Source organism: Artemia sp. Qi Xiang Cuo, chromosome 1 (assembly GCF_049724085.1).
Source record: "Artemia sp. Qi Xiang Cuo chromosome 1, ASM4972408v1, whole genome shotgun sequence".
NCBI lineage: Eukaryota > Metazoa > Arthropoda > Branchiopoda > Anostraca > Artemiidae > Artemia > Artemia sp. Qi Xiang Cuo.
In genome coordinates, this window is record NC_142794.1 from 96,214,209 (window position 1) to 96,224,645 (window position 10,437).

Genomic DNA, 10,437 nt, shown 5'->3' on the forward strand with positions numbered 1-10,437 from the left:
AACAGGCAAAGAGATTGAGAGAGACAAAACACATACAAACACATAGATTCAGTAATAGAAAAAGACTAAGACAAGCACTGGGACAAGTAAACACCTGCCAAGACACAGGCTTAGAGAGCAAGAGAGACAGAAACACATACAAACACACAATTCAGACGTATAAACAGAAAAAGACAGACACTGGTACAAGCAATCACCCGCCCATACGCACAGGCTTAGAGAGTGAGAGAGAGAAAAACACATACAAACACATAAATTCAGAGAGCCAAACCAACAAAGACAGGCACTGGGACAAGCAAAAACCTGCCCAAGCATACAGGTAAAGAGATTGAGAGAGACAAAACACATACAAATACATAAATTCAGGCATACAAAAAGACAAAGACATGTACTGGGACAAGCAAATAGCATCCCAGACACACAGGCTTAGAAAGTGAGAGAGACAAAAACATATATAAATACACAATTCAGACATAAAAACAGACAAAGACAGACACTGGGACAAGCAAACACCCGACAAGACACACTGGCACATAAAGTAAAGAGACACAAACGAATACAAACATATAAATTCAGACATGCAAACCGACAAAGACAGGCACTACGACAAGCAAACACCCACCCAAACGCACAAGCAAAGAGAGCGAGAGAGACAAAAAGGCATACAAACACATAGATTCAGACATACAAATCGACAAAGAGAGGGGCTGGGACAAGTAAACACCCACTCAGACATACAGGCTTAGAGAGCAAGAGAGACAAAAACACATACAAACACATTGATTCAGACCTGCAATCTGACAAAGACAGACCCTGAGGCAAGCAAACACCCGCCCAGACACAAAAGCAAAGAGAGCGAGAGAGATATCAAAACAGATTTTGGCATCACCACAGATTTTTTACCATCACCCGGGTACACGGGAGAATGGACAAAATCTGTTGTGCTGCCATCTATATCTAAGATGAAAAAGATGGCAGCACCTAGGCTAGTAAAAAAATTCCCATCTATAATTACAAGTGAATAGATGGCAGCAAATGAAATATTTGAAGTGCACCTGGTAGTAGTATCTGTATCGGAAAATTCCTGTTCTTGCATCTCTGACTTATGAATAGACATTCTAAATGATAGAGTTGCTGGCGTAGCCTGAAAATATTGTGTTTGCTTTTCCCAGTGTCTGTCTTTGTCAGTTTTTATGTCTGAATTTATGTGTTTGTATGTGTTTTTGTCTCTCTCACTCTCTTTGCCTGTGTGTCTGGGCAAGTTTTTGCTTTTTCCAGTGCCCGTCTTTGTCTGTATGTTTAAATTAATGTATTTGTACGTGTTTTGCCTATCTCACTCTCTGTGCCTGTGTGTCTGGGTGGTTGTTTGCTTATTCCAGTGCCTGTCTTTGTCAGTTTATATGTCTGAATCTATGTATGTGTGTGTTTTTGTCTCTCTCACTCTCTTTGCCTGTGTGTCTGGGCAGGGGTTTGTTTGTCCCAATGCCTAACTTTGTTGGTTGGCATGTCTGAATTTGTGTGTTTGTATGCGTCTTTGTCTCTCTCACTCTCCGTGCCTGTGTGTCTGGGCGGATGTTTGCTTTTCCCAGTGTTTGTCTCTGTATGCTTGTTTGTCTGAATTGTGTATTTGTATGTCTTTTTCTCTCTCTCTCACCCTCTAAGCCTGTGTGCCTGGGCGGGTGTTTGCTTGTGCCAATACCTGTCTTTGGCTGTTTGTATGTCTGAATTCAACTATTTGTATATGTTTTTTTCTCTTTCGCTCTCTTTGCCTGTGTGTCTGGGTGGATGTTTGCTTGTTCCGGTGCCTGTCATTGTCAGTTTACATGTCTGAATTTGTATGTTTGTGTACGTTTTGTCTCTCTCTCTCTCTCTCTCTCTCTCTCTCTCTCTCTCTCTCTCTCTCTCTCTCTCTCTCTCTCTCTCTCTCTCTCTCTCTCTCTCTCTGTGCCAGTGTGTCTGGGTGGGTGTTTGCTTGTACCAGTGTATGTCTTTGTCTCTTCATATGTCTGAATTGTGTATTTGAATGTAATTTTTGTCCCTCTCACTCTCTGGCCCTGTGTGTTCGAGCGGGTTTTTGCTTGTCCCAGTGCCTGACTTTGTTGGTTGGCATGTCCGAATTTATGAGTTAATATGCGTTTTTGTCTCTCTCACTCTCTGTGCCTGTGTGTCTGGACGGATGTTTAATTGTCCCAGTGTCTGTTTTTGTCTATTTGTATGTCTGAATTGTGTATTTGCATGTGTTTTTGTCTCTAATCTCTAAGCCTGTGTGTCTGGGCGGGTGTTTGCTTGTTCCAGTGCCTATCTTTGTCTCTTTGTAGGTCAGAGTCTATGTATTTGTATGTGTTTTGTCTCTCTCAATATCTTTACCTCTGTGTTCGGGCGGATGTTTGCTTGTAACAGTGCCTTCCTTTTTTGGTTGGCATGTCTGAATTTATGTGTTTGTATGCGTTTTGTCTCTCTCACTCTCTGTGCCTGTGTGTCTGAGCAGATTCTTGCTCGTTCCACTGTCTGTCTTTGTCTGTTCGTATTTCTTTGTGTAATTGTGTATTTGGAGGTGTTTTCGTCTCTCTCACTCTCTAAGCATTTGTGTCTGGTCGAGTGTTTGCTTGTCCCAGTGTCTGTCTTTGTCTGTTTGTGTATGTCTGAATTCTGTATTTGTATGTGTTTTGTCTTTCTCACTCTCTAAACCTGTGTGTCTGGGCGGATGTTTGCTTGTCCCAGTGTCCGTCTTGGTCTGTTTTTATTTGTTTTTGTTTCTCTCACTCTATGTTCCTGTGTGTCTGGGCGGGTGTTTGCTTGTCCCATTGTCTGTCTTTGTCAGTTTGCATGTCTGATTTCTTATGTTTGTATGCGTTTTTGTCTCTCTCACTCTCAGTACCTGTGTGTCTGGATGGGTGTTTGCTTGTCCCAGTGTCTTTCTTGGTCTTTATGTATATCTGAATTGTGTATTTGTATTCGAGATGTTTTTTTCTTCGTGACGTTTTTGTTTTCACTTCGAGACGTTTTTTTTATTCGAGAAGTTTTTTGTTTAATTAGAGGTGTTTTTTTTTGTTGTTTAAGTTTTTGTTTTAATTTTGAGATGTTTTTTTGCTTCGAAGCATTTTTTTTCTTCGAAACGTTTTTATTTACTTAGAGAAGTTTTTTCTTCCTGATGTTTTTGTTTTCAATTCGAGACATATTTGTCTCGTCGTGACGTTTTTGTTTTAACTTCGAGGCGTTTTTTCAACTTTAGGACGTTTTTTACTTTGAGACATTTTTTTTAAATTCGATACATTTTTTTCTTCAAGAAGTTTTTCTTAGTGACGTTTTTGTTTTGATTTCGAGACGTTTTAGTTTCTTCCCCACATTTTTTTTTTAACTTCAAGACGTTTTTGTTTCTTTGGGACGTTTTTTTTTTAAATTTGTGTTTCTTTTTAATTAGAGAAGTTTTTTTCTTCGTGATGTTTTTTTCTTAGAGACATTTTTTCTTCGAGAAGTTTTTTTTCTTCGTAACATTTTTGTTTTAACTTTGAGTAAAAAATTTTGTTTTAACATTTTGTTTTAATGTTTGGAAAATGTTTTAGGAATGCTGATTGGGGTTTAGAGAGTGTCACAGGACCATTAGTAGTGTGGCACGGTGGTGTGAATTGATATGGTGTATCATGGAGGGTTTGGTTGCAAAAACATGAATCAATGGATTGAATGCAAGATATTTTACAAGAAATGTCTGAAAATGTCTTGAGAATGATGAGGAGGTGTCAGACGGTGCCATGGACCAGTCATAGTGATGCAGAGGTTGGGAAAAGTCGGAAAATAATAGCAGTAAAAATACAAAAATATATCCACTGGAGTATTCAAGCGTTAGAAAACTCTGAAATGATGATGACGGGTGTTGCAGGGTTTCCCCATGAAGCCAATTTTTATAAGACCATTCTAAATAAAGAGAAAGCTTGTTCAAGAAATGTTTTAAATTCTAAGTGGTGTGAATTACCTTGACCTATCACATTCTAACAATGAAATGCTAAGTCCCGCTGTTCAAACAAAAGCAGTATTCGATTTTATATTTATACTCTTATTTTCTGTGGGGAAAGGGTTGAAAAGGCTCTAGAGTAGATGAGAGATCTCACGAGGGTGCCATGGGGCCAGGCAAATAATACAATGGTGGTTTGAAGTGTTTTTTTTGGCGGGGGGTAGCATAAAAGGGTGGGTTTGCGAGAACATGAACCAATGGATTGAATTATGATTTTTAACAAAAAGATTCTTCGGAACAATTAGAGTTGTAACTGGAGGCAAATATTGTCATGGAGACATGAATTGTTTGGACTAATATGTTATATAGCTTTAAGGTGGAGTTAAGATGGTTAAGGTGGAGGTATTAAATGAATGTTTTGACGGTGTGGGGACTGAAATCTAACATGTAGTCAAAGAAATGAGGGATTTTCATTTAGACCGCTGAGAAATAACTCTCTGTTAGGTTTAAATTTACCTCTAATAACAACCTCACCTCTAGAATTGCTTGCTTGTGTTTGAGTCAGCCACATATTACCACGGTGGGGGGAATATTCATAGTCTTGGTTCAAAGAAACATGGTATTTTCATTAAAGCTCTCAAAGTATCTTAGTAGGGCTTAAATTTAGCTCTAATAACCACCCTCCACCCCCTCCTTCTATAAGTGCTTGCTAGGAGGTTGGGCCAGCCGCATATTGCCACGGTGGGGTGAATATTCATAGTTTTGGCTCAAAGAAACGTGGCGTTTTCATTAATAGCTCTCAGAAATACCTCAATTGGGCTAACATTTAGGTCTAATAACAACCAATCGCCCCTCCTTATCTGGAATTACTTGCTAGTACCCCCGCCTTTCTTTAATTCACGCATGTTTTTGCATATATTCTATCCTTTATAAGCATTTTCACCATCCGTTATTTTTCGTTTGTTTTCTATTTTTTGTTTTTGTCTCTGTTTTAATTAATAAAACTTTTATCTACCAAAGTCTAAAACCAATGCTACGTAATATCTGCTATGCAACTTAACCTGTCTAGATCTTAGGCAGGGCGCTAGCGCTGCCTAAGTAAAGAACGATGTGGGTACAATGTGTTGTTTTTTGGTTCTCCATACCCGGGCACTTCGTATCGAAGGAGTTGTCCCAGAAACTTCGAAAAGGGCTTATTCGATTGGAAATTTGAGTGGCTAGTTCCCTTTTTAATAGTCGAAAGTGATTGGAGGGCAACTAGCCCCCCCAAGCCCATCATTTCCCTAAATACATCCAATAAAAATTTTAAGATAACCATTTTGTTCAGAATAGTTGATTTCCAAATAGAAAATATGTTTTTCAGGAGGACACTCCCCCACAACCGTCAGGGCAAGGGTTTTAAGTTATGCCCTGGGGGCATATAAGGTTTTTATAGAAGGCATTGTCGTAGAAACTTCAAAACGTGCTCATTCGATTGGAAATTCAAAGGGCTAGTGCCCTTTTTAAAAGTCGAAAGTGATTGGAGGGCAACTAGCCCCCCCCCCAGCCCATCCTTCCCCCAAATACATCCAAAAAAAATTTTGAGCGATACATTTTGTTCAGCGTAGTTTATTTACAGATATAAAAGATGATTTTGTCGTGGACACGCCCCAACAGCCATTGGGGCGGAGATTGTGAATTATACCCTGGGGGTATGTGATGATTTTATAGAAGGCGTTGTCGTAGAAAATTCAAAAAAGGCTAATTCTATTGGAAATTCAAAGGGCTAGTGCCCTTTATAATAGTCGAAAGTGATTTAAGGGTAACTAGCCCCCCTCTCACGCCCACCTTTTCCCAAAACACATCCAATCAAAATTTTTAGATAGCCATTTTATTCAATGTAGTTAAAAATTTTGGAAATTAGGTCTTTAAGGATGACAAAACCTCCCCCCACTGCGCTCAGGGCAAGGGTTGTAATTTATTCCCTGGGGGAATACAAAGTTTTTATTGAATGCTTTGTCGTAGAAACTTCAAATAGAAATTGAAAGGGCTAGTGCCTGTTTTAATAGTTGAAAGTGATTGGCTAGCGACTAACGCCCCTCTCACGCCCACCATTTTCCCAAACACATCCAATAAAAATTTTGAGATATTCATTTTGTTCAACGTAGTTGAAAGTTCTGGAAATTAGGTCTTTTAGGATGATAACACCCTCAGAGCCATTAGTGCAAGGGTTGTAAGTTATGCCCTGGGGAATATAAAGTTTTTATTGAAAGCGCTGTCGTAGAAACTTCAAAAGAGCTCATTCAATTGGAAATGAAAGGGCTACTGCCTTTTTTAATAGTTGAAAGTGATTGGATAGCGACTAACGCCCCTCTCACGCCCAACATTTTCCATAACACATACAATCAAAATTTTGAGATATCCATTTTGTTTAACGTAGTTAAACGTTCTGGAAATTAGGTCTCTTAGGATGATAAAGCCATTGGAGCCCTCAGTGCAAGGGTTGTAAGTTAAGCCCGGGGGGCATATAAGGTTTATATAGAAATTTGTTGCATAAATCATAGGCAGCGCGATCGCGCTGCCTAAGTAAAGAACGGGGACACTCGAGAACGAGACAAGAAAAAGGTACTAAGTAAAGAGGAGGACACAACACTCCCCCACAGTCCTCAGGGCAAAGGTTTTAAGTTATTCCCTGGGGGCATATAAGAACGATGTTCGCACAATATATTATTTTTTAATTTTTTCCTTTAGAGCAGGGCACTTCGTATCGAAGAAGTTGTCGTAGAAACTTCGAAAAGCGCTCATTCAATTGGAAATTAGAGTGGATTGTGCCCTTTTTAATAGCCGAAAGTGATTTGAAGTTGACTAACACCTCTTCCACGCACACCCGTTCCCAAAACACATCCGATCAAAATTTTGAGATAGCCATTTTGTTCATTGTAGTTCATTTCCAGATAGAAATTATGTTTTTGAGGGCAGTCCTCCTTAGGTCAAGTCCTTAGAGCAAGGGTTGTAAGTTATGCCCAAGGGGCATATAAGGTTTCTTATAGAAGGCTTTGTCGTAGTAACTTAAAAAAGGCACATTTGATTGGAAATTCAAAGGGCTAGTGCCCTTTTTAATAGTCGAAAGTGATTAGAGGGCAACTAACCCGCCTCTCACGCCCACCTTTTCCCCAAACATATCTAATCAAAACTTTGAGATAGCCATTTTATTCAACGTAGTTTTAAGTTCTGGAAATTAGGTCTTTGACGATGACCAACTCCCCCCCCCAAAGCCCTCAGGGCAAGGGTCTTAAATTATGCCCAGGGGGCATATAAGGTTTTTATATAACGCGTTGTCTTAGAAACTTCAAAAAAAGGCTCATTCGATTGGAAATTGAAATGGCTATTGCCCTTTTTAATAGTCGAAAGCGATTGGAAAGCAACTAACACCCCTTCCACGCCCACCATTTCCCCAAACACATCCAATAAAGATTTTGAGATAGCCATTTTGTTCCACGCAGTTCAAAGTTCAGGAAATTATACCTTTGAGCAGGACACCCCCCCCCCCCCACAGTCTTCAGGGCAAGGATTATAATTTATGCCCTGGGGTTATATAGGGTTTTTATTGAAATCTTTGTCGTAGAAACTTGAAAAAGGGCACATTCGATTGGAAATTCAAAGAGCTAGTGCCCTTTTTAATAGTCGAAAGTGATTCGAAGGCAACTAACCCCCCTGTCACGCCCATCTTTTCTCCAAACACACCCAATCAATATTTCAGATAGCCATTTTGTTCAGCGTAGTTCATTTCCAGATAGAAAATATGTTTTTGAGGAGGAAACTCCCCCACTACCCTCAGGGCATGGGTTTTAAGTCATGCCCTGGGGGCATATAAGGCTTTTATAGAAGGCGTTGTCGTAGAAACTTCAAACAAGCTCATTTGATTGGAAATTCAAAGGGCTAGTGCACTTTTTAATAGTCAAAAGTGATTTGAAGGCAACTAAACCCCCTCTCACGCCCATCTTTTCTCCAAACACATCCAATCAATATTTTAGGCAACCTTTTTAATAGTCGAAAATGATTGGAGGGCAACTAGCCCCCCCCCCCCCGCCCATCCTTCTCCCAAACACATCCTATCAAAATTTTGAGATGGTTTTGCCCAATCCTTAGGGCAAGGGTTTTAAATTATGCCCTGAGGGCATATAAGGTTTTTATAGAAGGCTTTGTCGTAGGAACTTCAAAAAAGGATCATTCGATTGGAAATTCAAAGGGCTAGTGCCCTTTTTAATAGTCGAAAGTGATTGGAGGGCAACTAGACCCCCCCTTCCCCACGCCCCTCATTTCTCCAAACACATCGAATCAAAATTTTTTAAATAGCCATTTTGCTGAGCATAGTTGATTTTCAGCTAGAAACTATGTTTTTGAGGAGGACACTCCCCCAGATCCGTCAGGGCCTGGGTTGTAAGTTATGCCCCTGGGGCATATAAGGTTTTTAGAGAGGACGTTGTCGTTGAAACTTCAAAACAGGATGATTCGATTGGAAATTCAAAGGGCTAGTGCCCTTTTTAATTGTCGAAAGTGATTGGATGCCAACAAGCCCCAACCCCCCCCACGCCCGTCAGTCCACCAAACGTATACAATAAAAATTTTTAGATAGCCATTTTGTTCAGCCGAGTTGATTTCCAGATAGAAAATATATTTTTGAGGAGAACAATCCCCCACGTCCCTCAGGGCAAGGCTTTTAAGTTATGCCCTGGGGGCATATAAGGTTTTAGAGAAGGCGTTGTCGTAGAAACTTCAAAATGGGCTCATTCGATTGGAATTTCAAAGGGCTAGAATCCTTTCTAATAATCGAAAGTGACTAGAGGGCAACTAACCCCCCCCCACACCCATCATTCCCCCAAACACATCCAATCAAAATTTTTAGATAGCCGTTTTATTCAACGTAGTTTAAAGTTTTGGAAATTAGGTCTTTAAGGATGAAAACCCCTCCCCCCATAGCCCTCAGGGCAAGGGTTATAAGTTAGACCCTGGGGCCATATAATGTTTTTATTGAAAGCCTTGTCGTACAAACTTCAAAAGGGCTCATTCAATTGGAAATTGAAAGGGCTACTGCCTTTTTTAATAGTTGAAAGTGATTGGATAGTGACTAACGCCCCTCTCAAGCCCACCATTTTCACAAACACGTCGAGTTAAAATTTTGAGATATCCATTTTGTTCAAGGTAGTTGAAAGTTCTGGAAATGTTGTCTTTAAGGATTATAACCCCCTCAAAGCCCTCAGTTCAAGGGTTGTAAGTTATGCCCTGGGGGCATATAAAGTTTTTATTGAAAGCGTTGTCTTATAAACTTCACACTGGCTCATTAAATTTGAAATAATAATTACTAGTGACGTGTTAATATTTGAAATTGATTGGACAGCGACTAACGCCCCTCTCACGCCCACCATTTTCTCAAACACATCCAATCAAAATTTTGAGATATCCATTTTATTCAATGTTGAAAGTTCTGGAAATTAGGTCTTTTAGGATGATAATCCCCTCAGATCCTTCAGTGCAAGGGTTGTAAGTTATGCCTTTGGGGCATATAAGGTTTATATAGAAAGTTGTTGTATATGATTTATAGAATAGATTTTAGTCTTCCTCAAATCCAATTTTTATTTACAAGATATTCTACCTATTCATGAGGTAGAAACTTTGCGAGTCACTGGCTGGACAATGGTCTTCTTCATTATTCATCAAGAGAAGAAGAAATCTGGTAAAAACGAAATGACTGTGGCATTTCAGAATCCTTGCAGAATAGTTGAAATATCTAAGAGCTATGTTTTTCTAACAGAATTAATAATCAAAATTAGAATTATTTTTATTCCTCGAAAATTACTGTATACAAAACTTCGAATACCGTATTACCGTATTCATCATTTATCTCTGAATATTAGTGCGCCGAAAAAACTCCTTCAGGCAAACTTCAGAAGTATATTAGGACTGCGGTACGTGGCAACAGTTATCGTGAATGAAAATCAACGTAATCACTCTGCGTGGACTAAGGCCATTTCTTTTCTAAGTCACTATCACAGTCACTATCAGGCCTACCTACAAAAATAGTCTTTCTGCGGTCACACTAGTTGCAGGAATAGACAATAACTTGCTGGCAAGTGCGGCGACGTAGGAACTTTCATCGCGATTGTGTCTTTGGAACAGAAGAACGTTGCCGTCACCGTTGTCTTTGGTTTCTTCCTATGTCTTTAAAATGATGAAGTATAGTGCCATTTTGTTCAGCTTAGTTGATTTCCAGATAGAAAATATGTTTTTGAGGGGGACGCTCCCCCACAACCCTCAGGGCAAGGGTTTTAAATTATGCCCTGAGGGCATATAAGGTTTTTATAGAAGGCTTTGTCGTAGGAACTTCAAAAAAGGATCATTCGATTGGAAATTCAAAGGGCTAGTGCCCTTTTTAATAGTCGAAAGTGATTAGTGATATTTTTTGTTGTTGTTGTTGCTTAGACCAAGGCTCTTAAAAAACAAAAAGATTT